Source organism: Gossypium arboreum, chromosome 8 (genome assembly GCF_025698485.1).
Source record: "Gossypium arboreum isolate Shixiya-1 chromosome 8, ASM2569848v2, whole genome shotgun sequence".
Classification (NCBI taxonomy): Eukaryota; Viridiplantae; Streptophyta; class Magnoliopsida; order Malvales; family Malvaceae; genus Gossypium; species Gossypium arboreum.
This window is the reverse complement of record NC_069077.1, coordinates 6,504,412-6,520,743: the sequence shown is the minus strand read 5'-3', so window position 1 is coordinate 6,520,743 and position 16,332 is coordinate 6,504,412. Positions and strand designations below refer to the sequence as shown.

The 16,332-nt window shown below is 36.2% G+C and overlaps 1 pseudogene; it reads left to right on the top strand.

Annotated features, from left to right (window-relative positions):
- The first annotated feature begins 1,888 nt into the window (after positions 1 to 1,888).
- Positions 1,889 to 15,921, top strand: LOC128296430 (uncharacterized; annotated as a pseudogene).
- Positions 15,922 to 16,332: the final 411 nt, after the last annotated feature.

Genomic DNA, 16,332 nt, shown 5'->3' with positions numbered 1-16,332 from the left:
AAACCAAAAGTGATAATCGAGGTACCATCTCCTTTCCCCTACAAGGACAATAAAGCAGTACCATGGAAATATGACGTTAATATCGTCACACCTGAAGATGAAAAACCCAAAGCCATGACTGGAAGCGTTGGGGAAGTGGGTCATTTCACTCGTAGTGGAAGATGTTATTCGAAAGAGGTCGAATCAGTAAAGAAGAGCAGTGACTTGAAACAGAAAGGAAAAGCACCGATGCATGTAACCGAAGATGAGTATGAAACTGTGCTGGAACAAGAAGCTAAAAAGCCTGTGGACGAGAAAGAAGCACAGGAATTCTTAAAATTTATCAAGCACAGTGAGTACAACGTGGTAGAACAATTGAGTAAGCAGCCAGCGTGAATCTCGGTATTATCTCTGTTGTTGAATTCAGAACCACACCGGAACGCTCTACTAACAGTGTTAAATCAAGCTTATGTGGCAAACAATGTATCTGTTGAAAAACTGGATAGGTGGGTGAACAACTTGAATGCGGATAATTTCATTTCTTTTAATGATGATGAAATACCGCCCAATGGTAGAGGTTCAGTGAAAGCATTGCATATCACAACCCGTTGTAAGGGCTATATAATACCGAACGTGCTCATCGACAATGGATCAGCACTCAATGTCATGCCTTTGGCCACACTTTCCAGGATTCCGATGGATTTGTCCTATTTAAAGCCCTACCATTCTACAGTAAGGGTATTCGATGGAATAAGACGAGAAGTTATGGAAAAAATCGACATCCCTCTAGAAGTGGGTCCCTACATATACGATGTTGAGTTTCAAGTCATGGACATTACACCATCATACAATTGTCTCTTGGGAAGACCTTGGATCCATTCTGCTGGAGCAGTCCCATCATCCCTCTATCAAAAGGTGAAATTCATCATGGATGGCTGTTTGGTCACTATCGAGGAAGAAGAAGACATTGTAGTATCTATTTCTGCCGACGCACCATATATTGAAGTGAGTAAAGATGCTATGGAATGTTCCTTCCGATCTCTTGAATTTGTCAATGCCACATTCGTCACTGAGGGAAATAGAATTCCCGAGCCAAAACTGTCGAGAAATACCAAGATGGGTGTCAAGATGACTGTAGGAAAGGGAGCCCGAGCAAGGAAAGGTTTGGAAAGGTACCTGCAAGGAATAGTCAGGGCTCTAAAGCCAGTGCACCACAAGGCCCGACACTGTTTGGGGTTCCAGCCAGACATGCATCAAAGAAGAAAACAGTGGAAGAAGGATCAGAAGAGAAGGATTGCGAGAAATTTGGGCCAAGAAATAGAATGAGAGCCCATAACGTACCCTCATTTGTCAAAAACATTTACATCTGCAGGAATGATATACCCCAGACAGGATAATATACAAAGCACGCTGTTATTAATTGAAAGGAGTCTTCAGAATGTCAGTATAAATGTAATTGACAAATAAGCTAACGCAAGTAAAGACGTCTCAAGGATACGCCCTTGTCCCTTGGGTTTCAAGTTGAACAATTGGACTGCCGAGGATCTTCTTGTAGTTTATAAGTCTTCAGAGTAATGCTCAAACGTTAACATTCTGTTATGTCCTTAGATATAATGGAATTCTTTTGTAAGAGCCTGCATTCACTCTTTATCATTCGAATGAATATCAATGAAGATGCATTTCGTCATAATCTTTCACATTATCACTAATTTCATAATCATTTTCTCATTTCATAGCCAATCCTTACATTTGCCTCATCCCATGCCATAACATTTCGTTTACTTGGATGCCCCTCTATAGTTTCCTTTTCCATTTAACTTTCAGGTGCTCAGATGTCAACAGCATGAACAAACCCGTTACGAGTCCTGAAATCGACTTTGAGAAGGTTGTTTGTTTAGGAGAATTCGAAGCCGAAGAAAAGGCTGAAGACTATGTCTCGTCTCCTGATTTGCTAAGAATGGTGGAACAAGAGGATAAACAGATTTTTCCTCATCAAGAATCTGTTGAAACAATAAATCTGGGAACTGAAGAAAGGAAGCAAGAAGTGAAGATTGGGACTTCTATTTCAGGGGGCACCAGGCATAATTTGATTGCTTTGCTCTGTGAATACAAAGATGTATTCGCATGGTCATATCAGGACATACCAGGATTGGATGAAGATGTAGCGGTCCATAAGCTTCCATTAAAGCCAGAATGCAAGCCTATTCAACAAAAGCTAAGACGGATGAGGCCTGAGATGTTGTTGAAGATAAAAGAGGAAGTCAATAAGCAATTTGATGCTGGCTTCCTACAAGCCTCCAAATATCCAGAATGGGTGGCTAACATAGTCCCGGTGCCAAAGAAAGACGGCAAAGCACGAATGTACGTGGATTATCGTGACCTGAATCGAGCAAGTCCTAAAGATAATTTTCCCTTACCACACATTGATACGTTGGTGGATAACACAACAAAACATTCATTGTTTTCTTTCATGGATGGATTCTCGGGGTATAATCAGATCAAGATGGCCCCTGGGGATATGGAGAAAACTACCTTCGTAACAATGTGGGGAACATTCTACTACAAGGTGATGCCATTTGGGTTAAAGAATGCTGGGGCAACATATCAGAGGGCTATGGTAACGTTATTCCATGACATGATGCATAAAGAAATAGAGGCCTACGTCGATGATATGATTGCTAAATCCCGAGGGGAAGAAGAGCATGTAGTGAACCTGAAGAAGTTGTTCGATAGACTGAGAAAGTTCCAGCTATAGCTTAATCCGGCCAAATGTACATTTGGGGCTACCTCAGGAAAATTGTTAGGCTTCATTGTCAGTGAAAGAGGTATCGAGGTTGATCCAAATAAAATAAAAGCCATTCAAGAGTTACCACCTCCGCGAACACAAAAGGAAGTTAGAGGATTTTTAGGGAGGTTAAACTACATCGCCCGATTCATTGCTCAACTTACTAACCAATGCGACCTAATCTTTCGGCTTATTCGAAAACATAACCCGGGAGAATGGAATAAGGAATGCCAGGTGGCCTTTGATAAGATAAAACAATATTTATCTAGTCCTCCAGTACTAGTACCGCCAACTTCGGGAAGACCATTAATTTTGTATCTGACAGTGTTCGAAAATTCAATGGGTTGCATACTGGGGCAGCATGACGAGTCAGGAAAGAAAGAAAAGGCGATCTACTACCTCAGCAAAACGTTAACTGAATACGAGGTAAAGTATTCGTTTATTGAAAAATACTGTTGTGCTCTAGTTTGGGTAGCTCGGAGACTCAGGCAATATATGTTGTATCATACAACATGGTTAATTTCAAAGCTGGACCCAATAAAGTACATGATGGAATCACCTGCACTCTCAGGAAGAATGGCACGATGGCAGATTTTACTGTCGGAGTACGACATACGACATTGTCTATGTGAGTCAAAAATCCATAAAAGGAAGCGAAATAGCTGACTTCTTAGCAACCCGAACAATGGATGAATATGAGCCATTGAGATTTGATTTCCCGGATGAAGATTTGATGTGCATTATAGAAAAAAAGGGCGAGTCATCAAAAAAGAAGTCATGGAAGATGAGCTTTGATGGTGCATCGAACGCATTGGGGCATGGGATTGGAGCAGTCTTAGTATCGCCAGAAGAGAACCATTACCCGCTCACTGCCAGGCTGAATTTCTTCTGTACCAATAACATAGCGGAATATGAGGCATGTATCATGGGACTTCGTGTAGCTATTGAACGAAACGTCAAAACTTTAGAGGTATATGGAGACTCAGCCTTGGTGATTTACCAAATCCGTGGAGATTGAGAAGTGAGAGTGTAATAGCCTGAATTTTCAGTGGTGTCGGAATAGTGATTCGAGATCACTAAATCCGATAAATGAGTAGAAAATATTAATAATTTAGTGAATATAAGTTAAGTGTGAAGTTAGGAAAATTTTTGAAATAGCGAATAGTGTACTTAAAAAAAATTAAATTAGAATCGAAGCGAGATATCGAGAGTTTGAAAATTCTTAAACGAGCCATAAATATTTTTATAAATATTTATGGAGTGTTAATAAGTTAGTATTAAAGTTTCGTCAAGAAATTTTAAAGTTTCGATAGTTAATTGAATAAAAGGATTAAATTGTAACAAATGTAAAATTATGGGAAATGATTAAATAGCTTAAATGATAAAAGAAAGAGGGTTTAAAAGGCAAATAGACCCAGGTCTATTTGGGCTGGACGGCAAGGTGCATGAAATCAGCAGGAAAATTGATGAATTAAGGGCAAAATTGGAATTTTGCAAAATTTACTTAATAAACTAGGACTAAAGTGGAATTATCTAGAATTCTCATTATTTTTCTGCATTCTCATCAGCAAAAACACCATAGAAGGGTTTTCTTAAGCTGGTTTTCATATTTTTACTGCAAGTAAGTTCAATTCTTGATTATTTCTTGAAATTTTGTGTTTTTATGACTTTTACAACTAGGTCCACTTGTTGAATTCATTAGTTTTTGATTCTATGAAAGAAATTGAAAGTTGATATGAATATGTGCTGGAATTATATGATGATTTAGCATGGAATTAGAGTTTTAAATTGTTTATATGCTGATTTTATTGAAAGAATTGAATAGAAAGTGAATGTTTGGGATCTAAAGGTGAAAAAGTTTGAAGTTAGGGTTTTATGAGGAAATTCTGAATTTAAATAATTGTGAAATAACTTATAATGTTAAGGTAAAGCATTAATTGGGAAGAATTAGCTTCATTGAGGGATTAATTGAGCAAGGACTGAATTGTATGAACTGTGAAATTTGGGGCAAAAATCGAAATCAGCATTTGCACTAAAACAGTTTTGGACAGTAGCAGTAGTCTAACTTTGAAAAATCACCATAAATTGTAGAAATTGAATTAGAAGATGAAAAAAATATGAAATTAAAGCTTATTGAGTCTAGTTTCTCATAGAAGAAACGGTGTAAGTAACAGAATTGTAGATCATGAGATATAATAGATTTTGTGAGACAATGTCAGAATGATTTCGGGATCCCCTGTTCTGACTTTGAAAAATCATAAAAATTGGATAAAAATAATTAGGGGCTTAAATTTATATTTTTAAAATCCTTAATGAGTCTATTTTCAATAGAAACAAACATGGAAATCATCCGAATTCTGTACGAAGAGATAATTAATTTTGAGTGAAGAAGGGTCGGAATTGTCAGACAGCAGAACAGGGGTGACTTTAAAGAATAAACTGTACTTATTGGCTAAACCAAAAATTCCAAAAAATTTATGATAAGAAGATATATGAGTCTAGTTTCAGATAAAATTAGCGGATCCTAATTTGGAGTTCTGTAGCTAAAGATAAAAATAATCTAGTGACTATGACACCGATGGACAACATTGGAAAATACATAAGTAAACAATTAAATTATAGATAATATTACTTATAAGCGGGTTGAAGATGAAGTCAATACTGATAAATGAATGATTTTACAATGATAGATCGAGAACCCAAGCAAGTCGAGGAAAAGAAAAAGTAGCTGATTAGTCCCCGAATTTTCACAAATTTTACAAATCAACCTGTAAGTTCATAGGGTTGAAGTTTAATGATTATATGTTAATTTTATGAATTATATAATGTATGATGAAATATATTTATTGATGAATAGAAAATAAAATAACAACTTGAAAATCGAATAAATGATCAAATTGAGTGGAATGTCGGATTTGAGTACTTCTGATCAGTGACAAGTGATAAGTGGTAGCCTCAGCTACACTTATCTGATCAGTGATAAGTGACAAATGATAAGTGGTAGCTTAGCTACTCTTATCTGATCAGTGACAAGTGATAAGTGATAAGTGGTAGCTTTAGCTGCACTTATCTGATCAGTGACAAGTGATAAATGTGATCAGTGTAAGACCGTGATAGGACTATGATTTTAAAAAGTGATAAGTGATCATATGCAAGCCCATAGTTATACTATGGCAAAGTGAAAGTGAAGTACTCAATTTTCCTTTACCATTCCCTAATTTGGTTAAAGAATGATATATGACAAATGGGCCCAAAAGAATTAATGGAAATGGATAAGTGGTAGTGAGTTTATATAGGGAACTCACCAATGACTGTGATTGACAGGTGAACTTAATAATTGTGTATATAGTATAAGTGTATAAATATTTGGTAAGATTTATGTTTTATGCCTATGAACTTACTAAGCTTTTATAAGCTTATTTGAATGTATTCAATGTCTCTTGTAGATTGACGTGGAAGTATACGGAGGATCGGATCAACACAGAGGATCACACTATCCAGATTATCTCCGTAGCTTTTGTAAATTTCCTTTTGATTTATATGGCATGTATAAGGCTTGGTGATTATATAAATATTAAGACTTGTTTAATGAATATACATTAAAGTAAAGAATGATGAGTAAGTTAAATAGTATAATTATAATAGAAGTATAATTTTGTATTAAATTGATTGAAATGAATTGGTTGGTTGGATTGGTCTCGGTTTTAAAATTGCAGGGAATGTTAGATATTTATAAAGGGTTATATTGAGCAAAAAAAAAAACTTTGGGATTTTGCAAAAAATCCCTATGGTTTTGATTTAATTCTAGTCTAGTCTCGAAGTATGTTTTGGGCTTTGGAGGCCCATCTAAAGGACACCATGACATGTTTTAGTAAATAAATAGTATTTAACTCAGATTAACGAAAAATTAATTGATGAAACTCCTAATGCCTCCTACCCTATTCTGGCGATGAATACGGGTAAGGGGTGTTACATTTAGTGGTATTAGAGCCCAGTTTAGCCGGTTCTCGGAACATGTGTTATGTGTAAAGTGTTTAGAAATACATGCCATATAAATCTGTGATAGTGTGATGTGTATGATCCGATCTAATCTTTGTCATTTTTATAGATACTCTCTGATTATAAAGATGTCAGATAGACCTGAACGTACTGAACAGGAGGAAGCTAACAGTAGAGTGCAGACTCCAGAACAAGGAACAAGTAGTGATATTCCAATCTCTATGATGCGAGAGCGAGAACTTAAAAATATGATTTATGGAGTTATGAATCAGTGGTATAAGGAGGTGATACAAGAAAGAAGTCAGTCTCAACCACCTCCTCCCCCTACTGCACCACATACGGTACCTCCGGTTGCTCCTCCACCTCCTTCAATAATTGAAACTAGTAAACGTTCTCGATCGAAAAGCTTAGAAAGTTTGGAGTGAGGAATTTCGAGGAGATCGATGATGACCTCAGAAACCTGAGTATTGGCTACAAAGTTTGGTAAGAATTTTTAAACAGATAACTTGTTATTCGGAAAATTATCTACGATGTGCCGTTTCATTGTTAAAAGAAGAAGCATATAATTGGTGGGAAACTGTGGAAGCTGTAGTACCTGCAGAAAAGCTTACTTGGGAATTTTTCCAGAACGAGTTTAAAAAGAAATATGTGGGGAAAAGATATCTAGATAAGAAAAAGAGAGAATTTCTTGATCTACGGCAGGGAAATAAGTCGATGGCGAATCTGAAAGAGAATTTGTCTACCTCAAAGAAATATGCTCGAGACATTGTACCTCACCAAGAAGAAATGTGTATCGATTTGAAGAAAGGTTAAATGATGAGATTAGAATGATGATTGGGGCTAATGAAATACGAGAGTTCGTTGTTCACGTCGACTGTGCTCAAAAGCTTGAAGAAGTATATAACGAGAAAATGCAAAGAGATCGGAAAAATAAAGAGTCATTTAAAGAGGTGCTTCTAAGTCATTTTCAGATTTGCGGTGAAGAAATCTAGAGAAGAAATTAGTCGAACTACATCCGTGCGGGAAGATTGGGTAGAGGTAGATCAAGACAATCTGATTTCAAGGTATTTGATAGACCTGCAGCAAGTGTGAGCAGTGTTCAGAATACTCCCCGGCCTAAGTGTCAATATTGTGGAAGACATCATTTCGGTGAATGCAGGACTAAGATGGGGGCTTGTTATAAATGTGGGGCTACTGATCATCTTATTCGAGATTGCCCCCAGCTGCAAAAAGATGAAGTGGATCAGAAAGAGATACAGAGAACCACTCCCCAAAGAAGGGGCTACCCGTTCGAGTATAAGAGAACCAGTTGGTCAATCAGAGAATAGAGCACCAACACGTACCTATGCCATTCGAGCAAGGGAAGAGGCTACGGTTCCTGATGTAATTGCTGGTATTTTCTATCTTTATGATGTTACTGTTTATGCATTAATAGACCCTGGGTCTACTTATTCATATATTTGCACTATGCTAGCATCTGAAAAGAAATTATCTGTTGAGTCCACTAATTATGATATACAAGTCACTAATCCATTAGGTCAAAGTGTGATGGTTAATTTAATGTCGTAATTGTCCACTGAAAGTGAAAGGCTGTGAATTCCCTGCTGATTTGATGTTGTTACCCTTTCGGGAATTTGATATTATTCTGGGAATGGATTGGTTAACAAAACATGACGTCAGTAGTGAATCGTCGAGAAAGCGGATTGATTTGAAAAATCGACAGAGAAATGATTTCAAATGAGTTCAGAAATATGAAAGATAATGTCCGAATTATTTCAGCCTTTTCAGCTCAGAAGCTAATACGGAAGGGTAATGAAGCATATTTAGCTTACATTCTTAATATTTGGGATTCTGAATCAAAGTTGAAACAGTTGCCAGTTGTTAATGAATTTACTGATGTGTTTCCTGAGGAATTGCCGGGTTTACCACCAGATCGTGAAGTTGAGTTTGTGATTGATGTGATCCCGGAAACAGCTCCAATATCCGTAACACCATACAGAATGGCACCGACAGAATTAAAAGAGTTGAAGACTCAGTTACAAGAATTGTTAGATAAGGGGTTTATTAGACCGAGTACATCTCCTTGGGGTGCACTGTTTTGTTTGTGAAAAAGAAAGATGGCTCGTTGAGATTGTGTATAGATTACGACGTTAAATAAGGTTACAATCAAGAACAAACATCCTTTGCCCGCATTGATGATTTGTTCGATCGCTTGAAAGGTGCTTCTTGTGTTTTCAAAAATAGATCTTCGATCCGGGTATTATCACCGAAAGTTAAAGAATGTGACGTGCAAAAGCGCCTTCGAACTCGGTATGGTCATTACGAGTTTACGGTAATGCCATTTGGTTTAACTAATGCTCCCGCCGCATTTATGGACTTGATGAATCGAATTTTTCAACCTTATTTGGATAGATTCGTGGTTGTATTTATTGATGATATACTGATCTATTCGAATCTGAGCTCGATCATGCACAACACTTGAGAAGTGTGTTGCAGACCTTGAGAGAGAAGCAGTTGTATGCAAAGTTCAGCAAGTGTGAATTTTGGCTACAGGAGGTTGGATTTCTGGGTCATATTGTTTCAGCTGAAGGAATTCGAGTAGATCCAAGTAAAGTGTCAGTAGTGGCGAATTGGAAAACACCAAAGAACGTAACAAAAGTGCGGAGTTTCTTGGGATTAGCGGGATACTACCGCCGATTTGTTAAAAATTTTTCAATGATTGCCTTGCCGATGACTCGACTACTTCAGAAGAATGTTGAATTTGTATGGTCTGAAAAGTGCCAACAAAGTTTTGACCAGTTGAAGAAAATGTTGACAGAAGCTCCCGTGTTAACTCAACCAGAATCAGGTATACCATATGTTGTGTATAGTGATGCATCTTTAAATGGTTTGGGTTGTGTTTTAATGCAGTCAGGGAAAGTAGTGGCATATGCTTCTCGGCAATTAAAACCACACGAGAAAAATTACCCTACCCATGATTTGGAGTTGGCCGCGATTGTGTTTGCTTTAAAAATTTGGAGACATTATTTATATGGGGAAAAATGTTATGTGTATACCGATCACAAAAGTCTGAAATATTTGATGACACAGAAAGAGCTAAACTTGAGACAGAGACGGTGGCTCGAGCTATTGAAAGATTATGATCTTGTTATTGATTATCACCCAGGGAAAGCTAATGTGGTCGCTGATGCACTTAGCCGAAAATCATCATTATTTGCACTTCGAGCAATGAATGTTCATTTGTCTCATTAATGAAGATGGTTCAAGATTAGCGAATTGAAAGCAAAATCTACATTCCTTCAACGGATCCGTGAATTACAGAGTGATGATCCGAAACTAGTGCTGAAACGACAAACGGTTTAGGATAATTTGAGTTCAGAATATAACGTTGATGATGGTGGTATGTTGCGTTATCGTAATAGAATTTGTGTTTCGAATAATTCAGAATTGAAAATGATATTCTTCTGAAGCTCATAATAGCAAGTATTCTATTCATCCGGTAGTACAAAATGTATTGCGATTTAAAAGAATATACTTGGTGGCCTAGTATGAAACGAGAGATTTGTGAATTTGTTGCAAAATGTCTAATCATCGACAAGTGAAAGCGAGCATCAAGTACCAACGGGTTTATTACAACCTATTATGATTCACGAATGGAAGTGGGAACACATTACGATGGATTTTGTATCGAGATTGCTGTGACTCAAAAAGAAAGATTCAATCTGGGTTATCGTTGATAGATTGACAAAGTCGGCACATTTTATTCGGTCGGATCAAATTTTTCATTGGAGAAGTTAAGCGAATTGTATATTTCGAGATTGTGAGATTACATGGAGTTCCAAGATCTATTATTTGGATCGGGATCCGAGATTTACTTCGAGATTTTGGAACAAATTACAGGAGGCTTTGGGCACTAAATTAAATTTCAGCACAGCTTTTCATCCTCAGACAGACGGGCAGTCAGAACGAGTGATTCAGATTTTAGAAGATATGTTAAGGTGTTGTGTACTTGAGTTTGGCGGCAGCTGGGAAAGGTATTTACCTTTAGTCGAATTTGCTTATAATAATAGTTATCAAACTAGTATTAAAATGGCACCATTTGAAGCTCTGTATGGAAGAAAGTGTAGAACTCCATTATATTGGTCTGAATTAAGTGAACGGAAACTAATGGGAGTGGACTTAATTCGGGAAACCGAAGAAAAAGTTCGTATTATTCGAGATTGTTTAAAAGCTGCCTCCGATCGACAAAAATCATATGCAGATTTAAAGAGAAGAGATATAGAGTTTAATGTGGGTGATCGTGTATTCTTGAAAGTGTCACCGTGGAAGAAAGTTTTATGGTTCGGTAGAAAGGGAAAACTCACCCAGATTTATTGGGCGTATGAAATCATTGAAAGAATCGGTCGGTAGCTTATAGATTGGCTTTGCCTCGGAACTTGAAAAGATTCATAACGTGTTTCATGTGTCTATGTTGAGACAGTGCAGATCAGATCCGTCACATGTAATTCCTCATACGAAATAGAGGTCCAACCCGACATGACTTATTCAAGAACCGGTGAAAATTCTAGCTTGGGAAATTAAAGAGTTAAGGAACAAACAGGTACCGTTAGTAAAAGTGTTGTGGCATAGACATGGTGTGGAGGAGGCAACCTGGGAAACAGAGGAATCAATGAGATCACAATATCCGAACCTATTTTGGTAACAAATTTCGAGGACGAAATTTCTTAAGAGGGAGAATTGTAATAGCTTTGAATTTTCAAAGTGGTGTCGGAATAGTGATTCGAGATCACTAAATCCGACAAATGAGTAGAAAATATTAATAATTTAGTGAATATAAGTTAAGTGTGAAGTTAGGAAAATTTTTGAAATAGCGAATAGTGTACTTAAAAAAAAATTAAATTAGAATCGAAACGAGATATCGAGAGTTTGAAAATTTTAAACGAGCCATAAATATTTTTATAAATATTTATGGAGTGTTAATAAGTTAGTATTAAAGTTTCACAAGAAATTTTAAAGTTTCGATAGTTAATTGAATAAAAAGGATTAAATTGTAACAAATGTAAAATTATGGGAAATGATTAAATAGCTTAAATGATAAAAGAAAGAGGGTTTAAAAGGCAAATAGACCCAGGTCTATTTGGGCTGGACGGCAAGGTGCATGAAATCAGCAGGAAAATTGATGAATTAAGGGCAAAATTGGAATTTTGCAAAAATTTACTTAATAAACTAGGACTAAAGTGGAATTATCTAGAATTCTCATTATTTTTCTGCATTCTCATCAGCAAAAACACCATAGAAGGGTTTTCTTAAGCTGGTTTTTCATATTTTTACTGCAAGTAAGTTCAATTCTTGATTATTTCTTGAAATTTTTGTGTTTTTATGACTTTTACAACTAGGTCCACTTGTTGAATTCATTAGTTTTTGATTCTATGAAAGAAATTGAAAGTTGATATGAATATGTGCTGGAATTATATGATGATTTAGCATGGAATTAGAGTTTTAAATTGTTTATATGCTGATTTTATTGAAAGAATTGAATAGAAAGTGAATGTTTGGGATCTAAAGGTGAAAAAGTTTGAAGTTAGGGTTTTATGAGGAAATTCTGAATTTAAATAATTGTGAAATAACTTATAATGTTAAGGTAAAGCATTAATTGGGAAGAATTAGCTTCATTGAGGGATTAATTGAGCAAGGACTGAATTGTATGAACTGTGAAATTTGGGGCAAAAATCGAAATCAGCATTTGCACTAAAACAGTTTTGGACAGTAGCAGTAGTCTAACTTTGAAAAATCACCATAAATTGTAGAAATTGAATTAGAAGATGAAAAAAATATGAAATTAAAGCTTATTGAGTCTAGTTTCTCATAGAAGAAACGGTGTAAGTAACAGAATTGTAGATCATGAGATATAATAGATTTTGTGAGACAATGTCAGAATGATTTCGGGATCCCCTGTTCTGACTTTGAAAAATCATAAAAAATTGGATAAAAATAATTAGGGGCTTAAATTTATATTTTTAAAATCCTTAATGAGTCTATTTTCAATAGAAATAAACATGGAAATCATCCGAATTCTGTACGAAGAGATAATTAATTTTGAGTGAAGAAGGGTCGGAATTGTCAGACAGCAGAACAGGGTGACTTTAAAGAATAAACTGTACTTATTGGCTAAACCAAAAATTCCAAAAAATTTATGATAAGAAGATATATGAGTCTAGTTTCAGATAAAATTAGCGGATCCTAATTTGGAGTTCTGTAGCTAAAGATAAAAATAATCTAGTGACTATGACACCGATGGACAACATTGGAAAATACATAAGTAAACAATTAAATTATAGATAATATTACTTATAAGCGGGTTGAAGATGAAGTCAATACTGATAAATGAATGATTTTACAATGATAGATCGAGAACCCGAAGCAAGTCGAGGAAAAGAAAAAGTAGCTGATTAGTCCCGAATTTTCACAAATTTTACAAATCAACCTGTAAGTTCATAGGGTTGAAGTTTAATGATTATATGTTAATTTTATGAATTATATAATGTATGATGAAATATATTTATTGATGAATAGAAAATAAAATAACAACTTGAAAATCGAATAAATGATCAAATTGAGTGGAATGTCGGATTTGAGTACTTCGATCAAGTGACAAGTGATAAGTGGTAGCCTCACTACACTTATCGATCGATGATAAGTGACAAATGATAAGTGGTAGCTTAGCTACTCTTATCCGATCAAGGACAAGTGATAAGTGATAAGTGGTAGCTTTAGCTGCACTTATCTGATCAGTGTAAGACCGTGACAGGACTATGATTTTAAAAAGTGATAAGTGATCATATGCAAGCCCATAGTTATACTATGGCAAAGTGAAAGTGAAGTACTCAATTTTCCTTTACCATTCCCTAATTTGGTTAAAGAATGATATATGACAAATGGGCCCAAAAGAATTAATGGAAATGGATAAGTGGTAGTGAGTTTATATAGGGAACTCACCAATGACTGTGATTGACAGGTGAACTTAATAATTGTGTATATAGTATAAGTGTATAAATATTTGGTAAGATTTATGTTTTATGCCTATGAACTTACTAAGCTTTTATAAGCTTATTTGAATGTATTCAATGTCTCTTGTAGATTGACGTGGAAGTATACGGAGGATCGGATCAACACAGAGGATCACACTATCCAGATTATCTCCGGTAGCTTTTGTAAATTTCCTTTTTGATTTATATGGCATGTATAAGGCTTGGTGATTATATAAATATTAAGACTTGTTTAATGAATATATATTAAAGTAAAGAATGATGAGTAAGTTAAATAGTATAATTATAATAGAAGTATAATTTTGTATTAAATTGATTGAAATGAATTGGTTGGTTGGATTGGTCTCGGTTTTAAAAATTGCAGGGAAGGTTAGATATTTATAAAGGGGTTATATTGAGCAAAAAAAAAAAAAAACTTTGGGATTTTGCGAAAAATCCCTATGGTTTCGATTTAATTCTAGTCTAGTCTCGAAGTATGTTTTGGGCTTTGGAGGCCCATCTAAAGGACACCATGACATGTTTTAGTAAATAAATAGTATTTAACTCGTATTAACGAAAAATTAATTCGGTAAACTCCGGTAATGCCTCCTACCCTATTCTGGCGATGAATACGGGTAAGGGGTGTTACAGAGAGACTCGAAACTGGTTAAATACAGAGATCTAGTGGCAGAGTTGATTAAAGAATTCGAAGAAATAATTTTTAATTACCTCCCACGAGAAGAAAACCAATTGGCTGATGCCCTGGCCACTTTGGCTTCAATGTTTAAAGCAAATAGGGAAACAGAAATAATGCCTCTTCAAATGAGCATATATGAAGTCCCTGCACATTGTTTCAACATTGAGAAAGAGATAGATGGACGGCCATGGTTCCATGATGTCTTAGAATATATCAAGAATCAAAAGTATCCCGAACAAGCAAATGAGAACGACAAAAGAACAATCAGAAGAATGGCAGCGGGATTTGTTCTTGATGGGGACATCCTGTACAAAAGAGGAAAAGATCAGGTGCTCTTGAGATGCGTAGATGCTGTTGAAGCCAGAAAAATACTTAAAGATGTCCATGAGGGAATTTGCGGGACACATGCCAATGGTTTCACTATGGCTAGGAAGATTATGAGACTTGGATATTACTGGCTGACGATGGAAATCGACTGCATTAATTTCGCACGAAAATGCCACAAATGTCAAATTTATGGTGATAAAATTCATGTAGCCCCTTTGCCCCTTCACGTCATGACTTATCCGTGGCCTTTTTCTATGTGGGGGCATGGATGTTATAGGGCCAATTTCTCTAAAAGCTTCTAATGGACACCGATTTATTTTTGTGGTTATTGATTACTTCACAAAATGGATAGAAGCCGCATCGTTTGCCAATGTGACGAAGACTGCGGTTTGCAGGTTTTTGAAAAAGGAAATCATTTGTCGATATGGTTTACCTGAAAGAATCATTTCAGATAACGCCTTGAATTTGAACAACAAGATGATGAAAGAAGTGTGTGAGCAATTCCAAATAAAGCATCATAACTCCTCGCCTTATCGCCCAAAGATGAATGGAGCTGTTGAAGCGGCCAACAAGAATATTAAGAAGATTATTGGGAAAATGACCGAGACATATAAAGACTGGCACGAGAAGTACCATTTGCTTTGTATGCATATCGCACATCTATACGGACATCTACGGGGGCAACTCCTTTCTCTCTGGTATATGGAATGGAAGTTGTGCTACCTATCGAAGTTGAGATCCCCTCTCTACGAGTTTTAATGGAGTCGAAATTAGAGGAAGCAAAATAGGTTCGAGCTCGATATGACTAGCTAAACCTTATCGAAGAAAAACGTCTAAAGGCAATTTGTCATAGACAGATGTACCAGAAGAGGATGATTGCGGCCCATGACAAGAAGGTATGGCCAAGAGAATTCCACGAATGAGAACTCGTGCTGAGAAAGATTCTCCCAATACAAAAAGACCTGTAAGGAAAATGGGCACCAAATTGGGAAGGACCATATGTCGTAAAGAAGGCTTTCTCAGGAGGAGCTTTGATTCTCACTGAGATGGATGAGAATGAGTTACCGAATCCAGTGAATTCAGATGCTGTGAAGAAATATTATGCCTGAAAAAAAAGGAACAAGGCGAAAACCCGAAAATGGCGTCTTGATTAGTACAAAAAGATTAGGATGAAAACCCGAGAGGGCGTCCTAATGAAACAAACCTGGCGGTCGAACGATAGGTCAAGCAGTGAGGCTACAGTATTTGAAGCATTTTTGAAAGCTCGAAATCTTCTACGCAAGAAGCCGCGCTCGAAAAGATTTTTGATTAAGGAACGAGGAAGAGTTCATGTGTTGAATATCTAGAGCATTTGTATCCGTTGAATACGATCCTATCTTTTTTATTGACATTTTTTACTCTCATTGTTTAACTTGCTTTGTTTGCCACATTTGAAATAGATGAATATGAAATATCATTTTTGTCCCTATCTGACATTTTTCATGCATCTCATTATGTGTTTATTTACATGATAAATGGTG